Source organism: Empidonax traillii, unplaced genomic scaffold, assembly GCF_003031625.1.
Source record: "Empidonax traillii isolate 1590-97213 ecotype Southwest subspecies unplaced genomic scaffold, ASM303162v1 scaffold1:size7828297, whole genome shotgun sequence".
Classification (NCBI taxonomy): Eukaryota; Metazoa; Chordata; class Aves; order Passeriformes; family Tyrannidae; genus Empidonax; species Empidonax traillii.
In genome coordinates this window covers 2,219,432-2,232,036 of record NW_020955194.1, presented here as the reverse complement: position 1 = coordinate 2,232,036, position 12,605 = coordinate 2,219,432, and the positions used below count along the sequence as shown (strand labels likewise).

At 42.1% G+C, this 12,605-nt stretch overlaps 1 long non-coding RNA gene across 1 annotated transcript in view; it reads left to right on the top strand.

Moving 5' to 3' along the window:
- The first annotated feature begins 657 nt into the window (after nt 1–657).
- Nucleotides 658–12,605, top strand: part of LOC114056994 — a 26,972-nt gene continuing 15,024 nt past the window's right edge. The window contains exons 1-3 of the long non-coding RNA XR_003571112.1: nt 658–750; nt 2,944–3,096; nt 4,949–5,047. This is a non-coding gene — a long non-coding RNA (uncharacterized LOC114056994). The remainder of the gene's footprint in view (nt 751–2,943; nt 3,097–4,948; nt 5,048–12,605) is intronic.

The following is a 12,605-nucleotide window of genomic DNA, read 5'->3' as shown; positions in this document are numbered from 1 at the left end:
GAAAGCATCTCTGTTCCCTGGCTACTTGGTGGGCCACAGAGGTGCCCAGATTTTGGGGTGTTGTGGAGCACATGCCGTTGACCAGGACCAACATGGGTTGTGTGTGTAGGATTGTGCCCAAATCCAGGTCCAGGCTGACCTGCTGCCTGTGGTTTCACTGGCCCATTCCTTCCTTGCCCGTTGTACTCGCTACTCACAGTCCCAAAGATTTGCATTTATCCAGGCATGTCCCTGAAATGCAAATCAGATGCAAATCAACATAGGTACCCCTGCACGAGACCAAGGATGGAGGATCTGACAGTGGGGTAATTCCCAGAGCCAGGGACCAGCAGGAGTGATTCCCAGAGATGGGAACCAAGCACTGCTGCCTGCCATGAGAGGCATCGACCTTGAAGGGGCTGAGGGGGGTTCAAAGCCCACTCCTGCCAGTGTGCAGGGTCACCACCAAAGGTTTGCCTGCTGGGGAGGTATTTTGGAAGGTTTGGGATGTTAACATTCGGAGATAAGGGGGGAGCAGGCTGCTACAGTTGCACTGAGAGGAGTGTCAGGGAGATGTCTAATCTTATAATCCACTTATGTCCTTGGGAAAAAAATGTTACCATTCTGTCTCCCTCTGTTTAATTTAGTGGCCTTCAGGGACAATTGCTCAGTCATAGAAAGATGAGCTTCAGAGTCTGGAGCCCTGATACCACAAGCTTTCCTGCCTTTGCAAGCAGTGGAGTCTGACACACGTGCAATGGAATGGAAAAGGTACTAATTAATATATTTTATATTGATGTTGCATTTTCTTCTGCTTTTGAATCATTTTACTATCAGCTATGTGATTTTATTGGCAGATCTACACAGTTTCTTTTTCTGATGTTAGTTTTTCCTTGTTTTTGAAGGAATTGATGCTGCTATTAAGGATCTCTGTTGCTTGCTATCATCACAAATATAAATAAGGCATTATTATCTTTATAAAACTTGCATTAGCATTTACTGCTGTGGTTATTTCTTAGACATTCTGTATCTGTGTGGCTGCCTGTTGTGAAGCTGAGAAAATGTTAATGGAAAATGTTCCAATTCTAAAGTGCAGCGATCAATATGCAATACTTCTTACATGTTAACCTTTACCATATGGATTTAATATCACATCTGATTTACACCTAATAAAACAGGAGAATGCCTCTAGAGTTATTATTTATTCCTCTTTTTTTTTTTTTTAATTTCCTTTTTAAAAATTATTTAAAAATTGAACATTTTCTGCTTCAGGTATTACTGAGTGCCAAGTGGTCAAGAAACCATCCTATGGCCTCACCCAGCACCTAACTGATCTGACTTCAGCAAAAACTTCCTGACTTCAGCCATCTCCCAGCCATGGGCAAAGCTGGATCTCTCATTCCGAACTCTGTTTCAGTTCTGATAGTTTAAACTTGAGGAAAAATTCACTACATAAACAGAAGTGCTCTGGGTTTACTGGAGTAACCAGCATGAACATTTGCCTCACCATCTCTAGAGTTCTCTGTAACATTTTAAACTAAACTCTTAGACATTTCTGGCTGTGTTCATCAAATTTAGTTTGCAACATTGACAGCCAGAAGTGGGCATCCTGCTGTCCTGATTTGTAAGCCAGTTCAACCCTGCTTATTTCAGTGGGATCACACAAGAGATCATTCCAAGGCAGTTCTGACTGGGTGACCTTACTGATAGTCTGCTCATCTCAACCAGTGCATCCTATTTCACACCATGGGTCTTTTTTAGCAAAGATTTTGTGGTTTTCCACTTCAGTGTTTTAATTGTGTGTCTTTAGTATTTTAGTGTCTCTTTAGTGTTCAGTGTCCTCTTCAGTGTTTTAATGGTGTCTCTCTAAGTTATAATAGGTCAAATCTTGACTGCACTAAAAAGATATGTATTGACTTTCTTCTATTTAATTAATAAACAGTTAACCCTGAGCCACCTGTGCTCTGGTAGCAGTGGAAGGGCACTTGAAAATGGTGACAACAGGTACATCACAAGATATTCCTCACTGATATGCCAGGGCCCTCTTGCCCAGGTGGAGGATACTCCTAGCAAAGCACATCCCATGAGTCCAGGATACCTGCATTTTTTAAGAACACGTTTTCCCACCTACAAATCCATTTTCATAAATGTGGTACCCACAAAGAAGCAGGTCCCTGCCCTCACCAGATGTTGATCTCAAATACTGTGCACATGCCACATGTAGATAGAAATTCTAGAAGCAAATGAGATTGCTGTTTGGCAGCCTGGTGTTAGCACAGATGTTTGTCAAGCCACAGAACTGAGGTACAGTGTGTGTGTGGGGCTATAGCGGGATGAGGGCCTTGCTGAGGTGCTCCTGCAGAAGTGGAGCAGGGCAAAAGCATCATATTTAGTGTGCATGTACTCTGAGATGTCAGTCCCCACCAGCTCCAGCCTCCCAGCTATACTCAGATTTCCCTGTTCAGAGGACTAAGTTGCCCCATGGCAAAGACCAGAGGAAATGAATTACATGTACGTGCTGTGGGCAACCGGGATTTAAGGACTGTGGTTGAATATGGAGAGTGCTCCACCTGGACAGCCTGGATATCTCAGTGACTCCTGTCTGGGTGCCTTGTGCATCCTGGCAGAAGTCTCCTGCCCAAGATCAGGCAGCACCCAAGCAGAGCACCTGGAACAAAATTTGTCTTGCATACATCGCACGTGGACTTCCCTGCTGGTCTGCTCGAGGCAGGAATCTCCAGGGATTTTACCTACTGCTTTGAGGGAAACGAATCCTGCCTCAGGAGCTCCACAGGTTATGTGGGCTTTGACTCACATTATTCCTATTCATTCACCTTCCTCACCCGCTTTCAGAATGGTACCATTTATGATTTTCTCCTCTGCAGGCCTTACACCCCTCTACAGAGGCAAGCAACAAGAACTAGCTTAATTCCTAACATACTTGTGTATTCTCTTTTCTTCCAGCTTCCTCTGAGCTCTGTATCACACCTGACCATTTACTCTGTTAGGAGTCTGAAAACAAAGTCAAGTCTTAGAAAGTACCAATTATTTTAGTTGTGCCGCTGAATAATAGACTGGAAGGCAAGATGCCTGAAGTGCATCAAAGGCCCAGTGAAGGTCTGTAGAGACGCCTGTGCTATTTTAGGAATAAATATGTGCAGCCTAAGTAATGTGTAACTACTGCATTTAAAGATCTGTGGCATGACGAGAACACAGGGTGCTTCTGGTGGCAGGAGCTTGAGAGCATCCTTGGCAGAGGAATAAAGTGACTAACTACAAAGCACATAGATACTTCTGTGATGGGAGATGATAATCAGTCAGAGAAGCACTAAAAGATGGATAAGGGACTGGATGAATACAGATGGAGAGAAGCTGTAGGATTGAGGTGCTGGGCAGAGAGGGACCTTTCTTGTACAGTGCAAGATCTCAAACCCCGTGGAGTCTGACCTTGGCAGGGAAACCTAGGGGAAGGTCTTGTGTTGAGCTGGGCAGCAGAGCAAGGTGAAGAGCACCTTGTTCCTGCCTGAGAGGGGTTAGAAACAGGCTTGGAGCTACCCACCAGGGTGAGCAGCTGCCCCAGGAATACCTGCAGTCTCAGTGGTACCTTAGGCGGTGGGGACAGAGGGGAAGGAAGCTTTGGGGAGTTGGATGTGGCTCTGCAGGGTGGTCCAGGATGCGCAGTACCAGCACCTGCTGAGCCTGCACTATGTAGAGCTGTGTGCTGCTTTCTTTAAGGAGTTTTTAATTCCTCCCCTAAAAGCAATATCTGGAAGGGCTGCAGGTTTGGATCAGTCCTTTCTTGACAACAGGAGTGGCTCATAGCATTCTCCAAGACCAGTAAATCCTCTGACAGACCTGTCTCAAGTGCATGAAATGTTGCTGTGACCTGGGGTCTCTGATGCCAAGGGTGGGCTCAGCATGGGAGAAGAAATAGGTTTGAGGTGGTCCCTTGTGTCACTTGTTCCCCCAAAACTTCTCAGACAGGCAGTGAGGACCAAGGTGCACTCTGAAACTGGAGAGGCTGGTGTCACATGAGGCACAGTCATATTATTTAAGCAGGTGTTAGTGGAGCCTGAGATCCTGATTATGCAGTTTCAGTGATGAGTTAATTCTTTATGGCTGGAGGTGAACACGAGGAAAACATACAGGAGGCCAGACAAGCACCTCACAGCCTTCGTGGCGAGAGGCAGGAGCTGTTTCAGAGCGATAAACAGCTGCACACTGTGCTGGCGTTAATGCAGCCGCCGAGAGAGTTTCTCCCGTGTTAATCTATGAATTTCATAGCCCAACACTCCATTACTTATTTATAGATTTATAGCTCTTCCCCTCCCTCTCCCCCCAAGCATCTGGCTGCTGTATATGAGACACACAGTTGTAATTACAAAATGCCTTCTGAACAGCTATCCCCACCCCCGTCACCCGCTGTGGGTCGCAGGTAGTCATAGACCTTGCACAGTACTTGGCTGGGCACCTGCTGGCTCAGGAGCATCTGCTGAGCACCCAAGGCTGGATCAGTGCCATCCAGGGCCCACCCCACACTCTGCCTAGGCTTGTACCAGAGCTTGGACCAGTTGCTGTGCCAGGGTGCACGGTGGGACCCATGGGCAGGGATGGTTTCCTCCGGCAGCAGTAACAGATGTCTCTGTTGCACCTCAGAGGGATGTAGGTGGCCTCGGTCCTCCCTACTGCTCATGTCAGAAAAAGAGTTGGATCAGTTAATATATTTTGGGTCTGCTGCATCATTTTCTCCTGCATGCAGTTTTTTTTTTTTTTCACTCGTTGGAGCAATAATCCTACACGTGGCACTTTGCTCCTCTCAGGGACTGTGCTTTGGGCTGCCTCCGGGCTGGGGCGGTATCACAGCATGTGCTGTGCAGGGGTGTCTTTGAAATGATGTTGTGCATGTATTTTGGTAGTTTTTAAGTTTTGCTGTGAGTTACATATGAGGTGTGTGTTTCACTGACTGCAGGAACTGGGATATTCTCTGCAGCCCTGCATGGGGAAAAGCAGCTCCAGGACCATGGCCCATGCATGGAGCTTATCTGGCCATTGGCATCTCCAGATGCTTGTAAGTCCTAGGACTTTATAGTAGCTGCTGTGAGAGATTCAATGAGAAAAGCAATCTTTTGAAGATAAATGTGTTACATATGCAGTAGGGGATCTAGAGGATACCTGGTACCTCTAGGAACAGCCAGAAGCAAGCAGCTATGAGACAGTACAGTGCCTGCTTCTGTGCACCACAGTAGGTCACGCACGTTACGCTCTCTGCCAGGCAAGATTTCTCTGTGTGTTTTCAAAGATAGCTTCAAGAAAACGTGTTTTTCAGCAGTCAAGATGCGGAGCTAAAAATGCGAAGAATAAAAACTGCACAGTCACTGGCAGAGGTCAACATTCAGTACCTGTTAGCACATTGTGCTTTCTGATGTGTCTCTATTATTTCCGCAGCGTGTGCTGTGCTGGAGTGCAGAGATCCTGGTTGTGGCAGCTCCTGTCCTTGCAGTGTTGGTGAAGGGTTCAAGGCCCTGACATCCAGCTGGTACCTGGTTCCTCAGTGTGAGTGCAGAGGCTTTAGGAGCAGCTGCCATGTAGTATTTTGTTTTACCTTGCAAGTGCTTCAGATGGGGTGTATTATCCTGCAAAGCTCTTTGTCGTTTTAGCACTTCTGCTTCATCTCTACTTGTGTTCTTGTTGCATATAATTCATATAATTGTTGGGTCTGAGTGTTACTGCTGGTGTCTTTGTGTTTTTCTGAAGCTGAAGGATACCACTTAGATCTGTAGATACTTACTTTGTTTTTTTTTTTTCTACTCCACTATGTTTTAATGATTAGTTTCAAAAAATATCACACTTGTCTGAAAGGTTGTTGCAGAGCTATTCTGATGCTGCTGATGAAATTGCTGCAGAATATTCTTCTATGGCTGTGTCAGTACTTAATATTAAAAAAAACACATGTTCTACGTAAGTGAGTTTGATTTTCTGTTGCCCATTAACTTCACAAGTATTTTCATATAATTATTTCACTTACAGAATAATTAAAAGAATATTATAAAAAGAATCCTGTTAGTAGTCCAGGCAGGTTTGCAAGTCTTAGCAGGAAGTTCAGTGGCAAGAGCTGAGTCAAATCTGAAATCCTCATTTAGCAGCTTTAATGCTACTCTAAAAGGAACTAAACAGATACAGAGCTCTCTACACCTGTCAAAACCTCTATTGTACTCATCATTTTATTTATTTTACTGCATTATTCAAGTCCTTTGAATTCAAGTCTTCTGCACAGGAGAGGTGTATCTCATCACGCCCTGAACTGAGTAGGTGAGATACACTCATTTTACTCTAAGGAGGTGTTTCAGAAGGAGAAATAATCAGTGGAGGAAGAGAATAATTTCCTAAGTTTTGATGCTTTTGTTACATGACTGTCATCTTTCAAATTCGAGAGTTCCATCTAGAGGAATCCTATTTCATGAGTTTGGTTTTGCTGGCCTTTTAATGTGTGCCAAGTTCTCTCACTGAAGATAGATAAATTCAGTCTCCTTTCTCAGTTTTCTGTGTTGAATACCTATGAATTTAATTGTTTCTTCCTGGCAGTTTTTGAAACAACACTTTAACATCAGTATTCTCTGCTTACATTTGAAGTATCATTTCCATGTTTCTGTTTATTGAGTGTGCTGAAGAGAGAGAGAAATTTTGTTCATGTCTGACTGTCGCTTATGAATTTGTAGCCCAGAAAGTTAAAAGAATCAGATTTCCCCATCAACAGAAATAAAATATATACTTGAGCAAAAAAAGAAATTTAGAGTAACTTAACAGAATCTGGCAACTCTGAACCATTTAATAATATAGAAAATGTTGAATGCAGACAACCCCACTGAGAACTAATATTTCTGCAAATAGATATAAATCTCTGCGCAGTTTGTTTAAGGAGTCACTGTTTCCAAATTTTTTTTTCTTAACCTGTAGAGAAATCTGGGGAAAAAAAATCCAGCTGAAATGCCAACAGACGCAATTTGCTTTTATCTTTTGGGGTTAGGAGTTAAATTCCTGTTGATCTTTTATCTAATAAACCTCTTTAGACCCTTGTGTGGCTCAGATACTCCAGTTTATCTTTTCTAATATTCTTTGTTTGTCAAACAGAGATTAAATACCTTGGTAATGTTTAATAATGAAGTCTCATATCTAGAACTGTACTAGGATGATCGTTGTATTCAGATGTGTGGAATTTACCTAAGAGAGAAAACAGTCAGAGAGAAAAGTTTTAGCTCTCAAAATCAGATTATCAAAAGGATAACATGGTGCAACTCATGGAAATGAGCTGAAGCAACCCCACTGTTTATGCTGTGAAACTTGAACTTTGCTATTGTAGCTTAATTTGATTAAAACAAAGCAAAATATATCAAAACAAAAGCACTGGAAACTTTCCCGTGGCTCAACTTTCCCAAGCCAAACTAGCATGTAGCAGCATTCCTGCGCTGTACGATCTTGATTGGTGTAGCCTGCGTGTTCTGATCACTCTTTGAAGAAAACCCTTTGATGTGTCCTTGAAAAGTAGCTGCAGCAGAGGTGTGGTGTGTGGGGTGCTGTGCTAGAAGTCCGAGGGCAGGGCAGCAGGGCTGAGGCTGTAAAAGCAGGGTACCCAGGCTGTGCCTGTGGGGCTCAGTAAAAGAAAACCGAGGGGACACTGCAGCTAAGTTCAGGGGAATGGCCTGAATGTCTCATGCTAAGGACTAGTCCCTCGGCAGCAGATCTGTGTTGGAAATATCTGATTGGAACAGCCCAAAACAGAGCTTGCAAGGCAGTGACCCCAGAGTTAACTGGTATGAATGATCAGAAGGTCAGTGATTGCACTGGACCCTTGGTATCTTTTACTTAGAAATAAAGATTTCCCATTTCTAACGTGATTCACATTGAAAACATAGGCACCTTTGAACATATAAACAGCATGAATTCTTCTGAGCACAGCAGGTAAAGTGGTTTTTCTCCACTTAGTTATGTGCTTTTTTCTTTCAAACTCAAGGTACCATGAATAAATTTTTACCTAATTACCTAATTTTACCCAATTAATTAGAAACCAGATCTTATTTATGATTTTCAACCTGAGGCTTATTTCAGTTTTGATGATATATTTACAAAAAGATAGAGCTTCTTTACAGTTGTCTTTAGTTTTTTTTTCTGCCAACACTTTCTGAAATTTTTAGATGTCATTTTGAAGACAAATTAAAGTCAATTTCATAACTTAAGGCTTAAATTTGTTTGCACTTTTAATGAAGTCACATTGTGATATGCAATCACAAGTTTTTTTATCTGATATGACACCTGCTACGTTGTTTGTGTCAGTGTTGATTTTAGAGTTTATGGTGGTTCTCCTTAACTTTCTCCCTCTTCATTTTGTAACTAGTTTTGCAATTAGGCAATTTTAGGAACTCAGCAGATGCAAAAGCGTAATTTTTTATGATTTTTACTACCTGTTACCCTGCACTTACAAGATGAGAACCATGTGGATGTTTCTGAACAACTTCACTCAACTAGCCGTGGTGAAAACTTTTCTTAGAAGGTATTTCAAGTTCTGCTTAAGAATACGGGTGTTTTTATGAGGTGCCTAAGGAGTGCTGAGGCCTTTTGCTCCTTGGAATGTCCAGAACTGGCTGATCACACAGCAAAGCCAGGACCAAGGGCTCAGGTTTAGCCACTGAAGTGGCTCAAAGCAAAGTTCTATCTGCCTTTTTTGATTTACCGTTCTTTTCAACTTGCCAGTGTAAGGTGGAGACCTTCTGCAGTGAGTTCCATCTGTCAGTAATCTTTTGAGCCAATATTGGTAGAAAGAGTATCTCCTTAATATTCCACTTGAAACTAGAGAGACAAACTCTGGTAAAAGTCATCCTAAAGAAAGTCTCAGCACTGGCAGTCATTAATTTCAAAGAAATTCCAGTCTTTGCCAGGACCATGATCTGATGTTGTGGCCTTGTAGTCAAATGCTACTCTGTACAATCTTCACTCAAACCCAGGGACTCTGTTCTCATTTGCTCCTTTTTTGTATGTTATTGAGGTGGTGAAATCATTGTTTGGTGCCAGCAGAAGGCCAAATTAATGGGTATGTCCAAATGTATTCGGAAACAAGTTGCTCAGTGAAGGTTGTTTATTTATTTGTGCATATATTTGGTTTACTCACTAAGCATAACTTCAGCTCACAAGTAATAATATTTGCACAGTGTAATTTCAGGAAACACTGTGATCCATAAAGAACTTCCCAAACAAGATAACTGCAAAGAAGATTTAATTGTAACAATTTATTGTTCTTCAAAACAATGAGGCTACTTAATAAAGATGAAACAAGTACTAAAATCCTGGAAGCAGGCAGTGCAAAGTCCACAGTGTCCTTAGTTTTAACCCATGCTCACCACCCATCAGCTGAAGTTCCTAACTAGCTGTCACATGAAATGTCACTCCAGAGTATGTACATTTGCTTTTTGCATGATGACATTTGCACTGAAATTTGCTGTCCACTGAATGTCAAGTTGTGGTCTAAACTGGTGATCTCCAACCCGGAGAAGCATTTAAATATACTCTAACAATGAAGTTAAGCACAGTTTAAGTGGTCCCTTAGTTAGGACCCAGGAAATGATCTTTGAATCTCCCATACCTGGTGACTCATTATATAGAAGCCCAAATTTTTAAGGCAGTAAACAGCTGATTGGTGCAAAGTGCAAACTGCCCTTGTTTGAACTGCAGAGAAACTTCAGGAAGATGGGCTGATATTTCCATAAATAGAGAGCAGAAAATGGATTATTTTTGTTCCAGTGGAAAGTGTATAATTTAATCAAGGTGGAAACATTGCATGGGAATGTGCTGTTTTCAACATAATTATTTTTTTTAGAAAATAAAATCAACAATTCAATTATTTTCACTGCAGAGTCTTAGAGTCTCAGTGCTTAAATGGAAAGTATTTTTCATGAACGCTCACACAGGATCAGGCTATAGCTGGCATTTGAAGGAGAATGAATGAATTAGTAGATGCTACCAAATATAATTTATAACGAATTCCCTTCCTGAGAAAGCAGCAGAATTTAAATGACTGCTTGAGTGTATTCATTGCCAGCATCTGCCAAGAATATTCATAAAAGGAGATAGGCTGGAAGTGGATTTCAGGATGATCTTTGGTGGCTCTGGCCTTCACTTTCCATTAGATGGATACAAGGGCAGAGCTAGGGGACTCTTATGTAAATTTGGTTATTATAAGCCCCCAGACATATATAATGTATCTCCAGCCATCAAAGTATGATAGAATTAGAAACAGGACAGGTGATGTACTTGTACCCTTTCCCTAAACTTCTCCTGGGGTTTTACTGAGTGCAGAGGTCACTTTAATACCAATTTCTCCCCAGGGTTTTTGGCAAAAAATATCCCATGTCTTCATTGTCAACATGGCCAGTGAGAAAACTTCTGTTCAGTTTTGCCTGTTTTGGGCTACAAATGTGTAAAAAATTCAGTATGAAAGATTAAAAATTGCTGATTTTGTGTTCTGAAAAACAGCTCCTCCTAAAACCTGCGACTTTCAAATATTTTCCTCTGATTGGGATCTAACCAATCATTGGGAGCAGTGCAGACAGAACTGTGCTGAAGCATTCTAACAAAATGAACATTAAAGCAAAAATTGTTCTGGAACCTTAAATAGTAGGTCACTCCTGTTACTGTATTATTATTTACTTACAGATCAGATGACTGTTTATTTTTGCCTTAGCATCCTGTCGCTCTCCTTGGCTGCAAAAGCAAAATGTTGATGAGTCAGGTAGCTAAAACAAGATGCAGAATGCAGGATGCTTCAAATATTGCCAAACATTTTCTATAAGATCTATCTAATTAGAAATCAGTTCCCTACTTAGTAGCAGACAACAGATGCCTTCAGAAGTAAAGTAACTTTTCTTTTATCGGTTTTATCTACATAGGCTGGATCTGGATCCTGACCATGCAAATGAATTTTCTGTAGTAGTAGGTACAATTACACATATGTATCGTATATACTTCAGTGAATTTCCCCTCTTTTAATCAAATAATTATGAACTCGTAGTTATTTTCTTATATTTTATGCTTCAAAATGAAGAATATTGTAACAATAGTAATAATAATAATAATAATAATAAGGAGCTTCATGTTAATGGCCCATACAGAGTTTATAACATGGATAAAACACAACCATCTTTACTTTTTCTGCATTTGGCTTTGTTTCAGCTTCAGAAATTAGCTGATGGGAGTACAGATGAACACACACACCGGCCCAAAAGTTGCATTACACCAACTGAAACTCCTTAAGGAACCCTGAGGTTGTACAGCAGTGTCTTTCAGATGTAAAGACTTCCAGAGCACAAGGATGAAGTAAACTGGATAGAATTCTTTGAAGCTACCAGGTGAAGACCCTCATCTCCAGATTTGAAGCCAGAGAACGATGTTTTCCTGAATGCTGTTTGGGGGGGTGGGGGAGCGGGGATCCTGTGATTACTCTGACGTGTTCAACACTATAGCAAGCTGCACTGGTTTTTTGCCTCTCCAACACCTTGTTGGCCCTTTAGCCCTACTGGAAGAGCTTTTGTGCTCAAAGGCACCTCCAATGAAAATGCCTTCACAGGCCTGAGGAGCTCTTCATTGTTTATTCTCTCTGTTTTGACATTCGCCTCATGTATTTTGCCAGCTGCCTTGCAGAGATTCATTTCTGCAGTGGCTTATCCTGTAAGTTAAATGCCACAGTTAAAGCAGATCGTTGGTGACAGGAGTTGCTTTGCATTGATACACATCAGAAGGTCATTAAATCCAAATGGCAGTAGGAAAAGCTCACTGGCACAACAGGAACTATGTTTTGATGTAATTGATTACGCATTAGCAATTTTCAAAGGTGGGCTTTTCAATGTAGAGCTGTTGCTTGAAAAATTAAATATTCCAGAGGATCTCAGAACATGTTGATACATATCTTTAGCTTCTTGCCATTGTGTTTGGACAAGTGTCTAATCTCCCAGCATCACGTAGTTCACTCACTGCAACTGAAATAGCAGAAGCTGATCCCTCTCCTGTTCTCAATGCAAATACCGAAAGAGTAACATGCAGAATCATAGAATCATAGAATAGATTGGGTTGGAAAAGACCTCCAAGATCACCAAGTCCAACCCCCGATCCAACTCCAGTTACTATATCATGGCACTAAGGGCCACATCCAATCTCTGCTTAAAAACCTCCAGGGATGGTGAATCCACCACCTCTCTGGGTAGGCCGTTCCAATGCTTGATTACCCTCTCTGTAAAGAATTTCTTCCTAACATCTAACCTAAACCTCCCCTGGCAGAGCTTGAGCCCATGTCCCCTTGTCCTGTTGTCGGTTGCCTGGGAGAAGAGACCGACCCCCACTTGGCTATAACCTCCCTTCAGGTAATTGAAGAGAGTGATGAGGTCACCTCTAAGCCTTCTCTTCTCCAGACTAAACAACCCCAGCTCCCTCAGCCTCTCCTCATAGGACTTGTGCTCAAGTCCCTTCACCAGCCTCGTTGCTCTTCTCTGGACCCGCTCCAGCACCTCAATGTCCTTCCTGAACTGAGGGGCCCAGAGCTGAACACAATACTCAAGGTGTGGCCTCACCAACGCAGAGTACAGGGG